The sequence below is a fragment of the Hordeum vulgare genome, chromosome 7H (genome assembly GCF_904849725.1).
Source record: "Hordeum vulgare subsp. vulgare chromosome 7H, MorexV3_pseudomolecules_assembly, whole genome shotgun sequence".
NCBI classification, from domain to species: Eukaryota; Viridiplantae; Streptophyta; class Magnoliopsida; order Poales; family Poaceae; genus Hordeum; species Hordeum vulgare.
Genome location: NC_058524.1, coordinates 154,695,194 through 154,702,690, shown reverse-complemented (window position 1 = coordinate 154,702,690; position 7,497 = coordinate 154,695,194). Strand labels below are relative to the sequence as shown.

Here is a 7,497-nt window from a genome sequence, read left to right as displayed (position 1 = left end):
CCCCATGCCAGTCCCCGCGCGGCCCCTGTGCCCGTATCGACCAAGTCGAGCTCGCTCTCCCCCATATCCCTCCCCTTCTCCTGCTCTCCCTCCCAGCGGCGGCCGCCTCGTCGGCGGTGAGTCTTGTCGGACGCGCTCCTCGACGGCGTAGGGTACCTCCCCGTGCGGCCCCTGGGTTAGTCTCCTTCCCTTCTCCTCCCCCCTCGCTCCCTCTCCCGCTCGTCCCCATGGCCCAAGGGGGGCTGGCAACCTAGGGTTAGGTGTAGAGCTCCCTCGTGGCGGCGAGATCCAGACGGGGCCCGGCCGCCGCCGTCCCATGTCCTCCGTTGACGCTGCGGGTAACTCCCTCCGCGCCTTCACATCTGCGACGTCCCTCCTTTTCCGCACCCTTGGTCTTGCCGCATCCCCCTCCAGGTCCCCTGGGGCGCTGCTCGGCGGATCCCTGGTACAGCTCTTGAACCTAGTACTGGGTGTGCTGGGTGCTGGTGCACAAGGTGCGGCGCTGGCCAGCGCCGTCTCCTACTCCGCGAACCTCGCCATACTGTGCCTGTACACGAGGCTGTCCGGTGCCTGCAGGAGGACGTGGACTGGGTTCATGGAGGCCTTCGCCTTCAAGGAGCTGCGCCAGTACGCGGAGCTCGCCGTCCCCTCAGCAATGATGGTTTGGTGAGGAGAAATCGTGAGCAAGTCCCCTCGGCAATGATGGTTTCATTTCTGAAATGAAAAATTTCTTGTTTTTCAAATTTGCTGCTTGGAATGATGGTCGTTTGAACTGCTTGTGCTGATGTCTGGCCTTTTGCCCAATCCTAAGCTTGAAACCTCTGTATTGTCGATATGGTAATCAAATCAGGACAAACTTTTGCAATACACATTTCACCAATTTTTATTTTTTTTCCTTTTGTTCTATACTAAGTTGTGCGTTACTGAATTCTGCAGTCTTAACACCGGCGCTCTCATGTTCACCGTGCCGTCCGGTCTCTATGCAGCCATAAGGTGCCGTAAAACTCACAAACATAATGTTAAATGATGTATATATGCTGATTGTTGTCTCAGTTTTTCCTGCATTTGCAATGCAGCACACACGTTTCCAATGAACTTGGTGCCGGTAGGCCTCAGGTAGCGAGGCTGGCAACCATAGTTGTCATATGCATGGCCCTGTTTGCAGGCTCAGTAATCTCCATCACAATGATTTTGCTACGCAAGTCTTGGGGTTACATCTACATCAACGAGGAGGAAGTCGTGACTTATATTGCCAGGATGATACCTGTCATCGGGGTTTCTTTCTTCATAGATGGAATCCACACTTCCCTTTCAGGTACGAGCCGCGTATTTACAACAATCTGGAACCTGGTACAGCTCTCCCCAGCACCCAGGTACTAGTTTAATGCCCGTGCGTTGCCACAGGAAACCCACGGAAAACAAAGCCGTGAATGAAAAAGTGTGACAAATGCCAGTGTTTTTCTCCTCTGCATTTGTTGAACATAGTCGTGCGCACAAAGGTTTCGTTACCATAAAGATGAAATTTAGCAACATATTCGATATTTTTCTGATAGTGGAACATAAGTAGGCCCTGTTGCAGACCTGTAGTTCTTTACGATCTCCTTGATTCACTTTAGGAATTTCATTTATCTTTGCATGAGTCCTTCTCATCAATTCACAAAAGTTCTGCAGTTTTTGGAAACACAAAGAACTGTATTGTTGATCTTTCATCTTGACCAGCATAATTTTCTGGAGTGTTGAACTTATGATTACTTGTTGAGTTGATGTTTTGACTTCAGTATTTAACCAAACATTTGTTTTGTCAGGTTGCAATATTTGTTGTGCTTGCCTTGACTTTAAGAAGGAAGCGAGATGTACTAATAAACCTCTCCCCAAAAATAGTGGGGACCAGTAAATATCTTGGACAGGAAAAACTTCCCAACATCCCTGGGTTATTAATCAGGTATTAGTCACATTTCTTATCTCTATCTTGCTTGCTCTGAATTATGTTACTTTTGAGGCCTTAATCTGCATATTTTCTATTTCCTAACACAAGTTCATTTTTGTGTTATATCATAGGCATCTCAAGGTGACCTAGTCTCGGGAATGTTTTGCTGGTCACATTCCCTATTTCCCACATTATGTGCAAAGTCAGGTGGGAATCCCCAGTCAAGAGATCTCGTCTTGCAATTGCTTGAGAGGTATGACTTGCTGTATATACCATTTTGTGATTATTTCTTAGTCATATACTGACTGTAAAATATGTATATAATATTTTGTGATTATATCTTAGTTCTTATATGAACTGTAAATATGTGTATAACTCTTTGTGATTATATCTTAGGTCTTATATTAACTGTAAATATGTGTATAACACTTTGTGATTATATCATAGGTCTTATATTGACTGTAAATATGTGTATAACACTTTATGTAAATATGTGAATAATACTTTGAGTAAATATGTGTATAACACTGTGTAAATATGTGTATACCACTTTGTTATTATATCTTAGTTCTTATATTAACTCTAAATATGTGTCTAACACCATGCGATTATATTTGTGTTCTTATACTTCAAAGTGCCTAATGAGATTTTTTGTGCAAGTTTTTGTCTACCCCCAATGCCTCCAAAGCTCGGGCTATGCTACTGAATGGCACAGTTAGGAAGGGGGAGCGCCTGGTTCCTGCTGGAACATTGGATCTCTTTATGAGATGCACATTTCCCGTGCCTAATGCACGTGTCAAGGTTTGTTATATTCTCCTCTCTTTTCCGTAGCATGTTTAATACGAGACAATGTTCTAATGCCTGCATTGTACTCTTTTAGGCTACAGAAAGGTTTGAAGCAGCCTACCCAATAATAAAGGAGCTGGCACTTGTTGGTACTCCTGGCTCTAAAGCTGTAAAGCAAGCATCACAGCAGCTTCTGCCTTTGGTTATGAAGGCAATGCAATAAAGTGAGTTGAAATGTGTTCATTCTGCACAATGTCGGTTCAATTTTGTTTTCCAAAGTCTAGTTAGCTTACTGGTGTATTATGTTCAGATAATGCAGAGCTTGCCAAGGAGGCCACTGATGTGTTCATCTGGTGCCTAACTCAGAGTCCAGACTTCTACAAGCAGTGGGTGAGTAATCTTTAACTTATTTGCCTTTGTAGGGTTCTGTCATATAGAAGATAAGAGTGCGACTAATGTTTAATTTCTGTTTCCAGGACAAGCTTCATGCAGAGAATATCAAAGCTAGTGTTGCTGTCCTGAGGAAAATCACTACTGACTGGAAGACGCTCTCACCCAAGCTGAACTCTGAAGCTCTTAAGGCAACCATGAAGAGCCTAAAAGCTAAGGTGAGCTTATGTGCACAAGTTGTTATGCCGTCTCTTTAAGTTTTTTTATTATTGTTCAGACTCTTCCATCTATTCTTGTTGTACTTTATGTGTGAAGTTGTTCTACTAGAAAGTAGTTCATGATGTAGTGAGGCGAAATGAAACATATGTGGCATTGACACTTTTTAAGCATGATGTGCTTATCTTGATTTGCTTATGATGTGCTTATCTTGATTTGCACTTTTCTTCATAGAGATTATTTGTGTCTTTTCCGGCAATGATAAATTATTTTAAGTTAACTATCAAATGTACGATAATGCACACGAGTTGTTAGTTATAAATGCTTTTCCATATGTTTGGGCGTCTTAAGTTGTTTTATCAACACAACTTCGGTTCCTTTTGTGTACACCTTACTTGCCTACTGTAAGCTCTCAATTATTTGTTTGTTGTGTTGGCTTAAAACTGATGTAACTCAGTTTCTTGTATGTACCCATGAAGGTTGTCATGGACTCCACATGTGTCCTATTGTTGGCCCTTGATGCGGCGCCTCAGCCTCCCATAGAGGACCGGAAGCTTGCGGTAGCAGGAGCAAAAGCATCTCCGAGCCCTTCGGCCCTTCCTGATGAGCTACACCTCATAGTTCACCACTGGAATCCATGCTTTGTTTTTGTCGCTCTCAGGTTGCATATCATGCCAAATTGTCTCTGGCCTGCTCGCTCATTGTTTGTTGTCTCATTTGTCTCTCGCTATGGAAGAAATATAAGTGTTTATATAGTACCTTATTCTAGCATTATTGATGAATTGTATTCGGAGGCTAATATGATGAATTGTATTCGGAGACTAATATGATGAATTGTATTCGAAGACTAATCTTTTATTGTATTCGATAAATTTGCTGTTTATATGTTGTGCTCTCTATATTCTGTGCAGTAATATGTTTTGTAACCTGTGCAAATATCAGAAAAAAAACCTAATATTCATACTAGTGGCGCACCACTCAACACTTTAGTGGTGCACTGCAAAAAGCACACTAGTGGCGCATCGTCAACTAGTGCGCCATTAGTAAGCCAGAGCACATGGGTAAATATGGCCCTCGGAGGCATCCTAATGGCGTACCATGAGCTATACTAATGGCGCACTGCCTGGTGCGCCATTAGTATACCAGATACTAATGGCGCACCATGAGTTATACTAATGGCGCACTGCCTGGTGCGCCATTAGTATACCAGATACTAATGGCGCACCATGAGCTATACTAATGGCGCACTACCTGGTGCGCCATTAGTATACCAGATACTAATGGCGCACCTGTGGTGCGCCATTAGTACAAAATTCTAATGGTGTGATGCTAGTGGCGCACCTGTAGCGCGCCATTAGTAGCCAAAACAGGCGCGCCACTAGCAGACCTTTTCCTAGTAGTAGGAAAGGGTGATGCTGCACAAGAGCAGTAAGTATTTCGCTCACATTGAGAACCAAGGTAACGATCCAGAAGGAGGGTCTCGTCAAGTCCAGAGTACCTGCGCAAACACAAACAAGCTTGCACCCAACATATCAAAGGGGTTGTCAATCCCTTCAAGATTGTTTGCAAAGTGAGATCTGAAGGCGGAAAGTGCAACGAAGTAAAAAGTGTAAGGCTGAAAATATGGTGTGGACTAGACCTTGGGGGCCATAGTGTTCACTAGAGGCTTCTCTCAAAATAGCAAGTATCACGGTGGGTGAACAAATTACTGTCGAGCAATTGATAGAACCGCGCAAAGTCATGACGATATCTAAGGCAATGATCATGCATATAGGCATCACGTCCGAGACAAGTAGACCAATACTTTGTGCATCTACTACTATTACTCCACACATCGACCGCTATCCAGCATGCATCTAGTGTATTGAGTTGATGACGAATAGAGTAACGCTTTAAGCAAGATGACATGATGTAGAGGGATAATCTAAAACCAATGATGAAAACCCCATCTTTTTACCCTTGATGGAAACAACACGATGCGTGCCTTGCTACCCCTTCTGTCACTGGGTGAGGTCACCGCACAGTACGAACCCAAATCCAAGCTCTTCTCCCATTGCCAGAATCATAGATCTAGCTGGCCAGACAAAACCCACAACTCGAGGAGAATTACAAGGATATGAAATCATGCATAAGAGAGATCAGAAGAAACTCAAATAAGATTCATAGATAATCTGATCATAAATCCACAATTCATCGGATCTCGACAAACACACCGCAAAAGAAGATTATATCGGATAGATCTCCATGAAGATCATGGAGAACTTTGTATTGAAGATCCAAGAGAGAGAAGAAGCCATCTAGTTACTAGCTATGGACCCGTAGGTCTATGGTGAACTACTCACACATCATCGTAGAGGTCATGGTGTTGATGAAGAAGCCCTCCGAGTCCGAATCCCCCCTCCGGCAGGGCACCAGGACGTGCCCCAGATGGGATCTTGCGGAGACAGAAGCTTGCGGCGGCGGAAAAGCGATTGCGATCGTCTCTTGATTTTTTTCTGGAATTTATGGGATTATATAGGAGAAAGATCTAGGTCATGGGACCTCGAGGGGGCCCACAAGCCTGGATGGCGGGCCCCCCTGGCCACGGGGTGGGGGCTTGTGTGTCCCCTGGAGCTCCTCTGGCTTGGCTCCCAAGTTCTCCGATCTTCTTCCGTTCCAAAAAAATCTTTTCGGGGATTTTCTTCCGTTTGGACTCCGTTTCAAAATCTCCTCTAAAAGGGGTCAAAAACATGGAAAAAACAGGAAATAGCACCTGGCACTGAGTTGATAAGTTAGTCCCAGAAAATAAATAAAAAGCATGCAAAACATCCAAAGTTTGACAAGATAGTAGCATGAAACCATCAAAAATTATAGATACGTTGGAGACGTATCAAGCATCCCCAAACTTAACTCCTGCTCGTCCTCGAGTAGGGAAGTGATAAAGAATGAATTTTTGATGTGGAATGCTACCTAGCATAGTTGTCCTTTGCAACTTCTTTCACGTGGCATGAGTGTTTAGATCCATAAGATTCAAAACAATAGTTTGCTATTAACATGAAAACAGTAATACTTCAAGCAAACTAGCAAAGTAATCATGAACTTTCAAAATAACAAGGCCAAAGAAAGATATCCCTACAGAATCATATAGTTTGGCTATGCTCCATCATCCTCACACAACTAATGTAAATCATGCACAACCCTAGAATTGGCCAAGTAATTGTTTTCGCACTCTTACTTTCTCAAACTTTTTATAACTATCACGCAATACATGAGCACGAGCCATGGATATAGCACTATAGGTGGAATAGTGTGTGGTGGTGGTTGTGAGACAAAAAGGAGGAGATGGTCACACTGACTCGGCGTATCCATAGGCCATGAAGATGCCCATTAATAGATATCAATGTGAATGAGTAGGTATTGCCATACAAGAGATGCATTAGAGCTATAAGTATGTGAAAGCTCAAGAGGAGAACTAGTGGGTGTGCATCCAACTTGCTTGCTCACGAAGACCTAGGGAAATTTTGAGGAAGCCCATCATTGGAATATACCAGCCAAATTATAAAACAAAGATTCCCACATATGGCAGTGACAAAGCAAGAAGCTCTCAATCATGAAGAACATGGTGCTAACATGAAGCACAAGTGTGGAAAAAGATAGTACCATTGTCCCTTCTCTCTTTTTCTCTCTTCTCTTTTTTTTCATTTGGGCTCTTAGACCTCTTTTTTTTGGCCCTTCGGCCTCTTTTTTTTCCTCACATGGGACAATGCTCTAATAATGATGATCACCACACTATTATTTACTCACAGCTCAAAGATCACAATGATGATGACTCCATAGGAAATGCCTCCGGCAGTGTACCGGGATGTGCAACGATCTAGCATGGCGTATGACGTTGAAACATCTCGCTAGCTATCTTATGATCATGCAATGGCAATATGAGAGTGATGACACAAGTCATGAGACGGAACGGTGCGAGTTGCATGGCAATATATCTCCGAATGGCTATGAAAATGCCATAGTAGGTAGGTATGGTGGCTGTTTTGAGGAAGGAATTTGGTGGGTTTGAGTACCGGCGAGAATTGCGCGGCACTAGAGAGGCTAGCAATGGTGGAAGGTGAAAGTGCATCTATACCATGGGCTCACATTAGTCATGAAGAACTCACATACTTATTGCGAAAGTTTTTATTAGTAATCGAAAC

The 7,497-nt window shown here is 43.5% G+C and overlaps 1 pseudogene; it reads left to right on the top strand.

Annotated features, from left to right (window-relative positions):
* Positions 1 to 316: 316 nt before the first annotated feature.
* On the top strand, positions 317 to 4,122 carry LOC123408531 (annotated as a pseudogene).
* Positions 4,123 to 7,497: the final 3,375 nt, after the last annotated feature.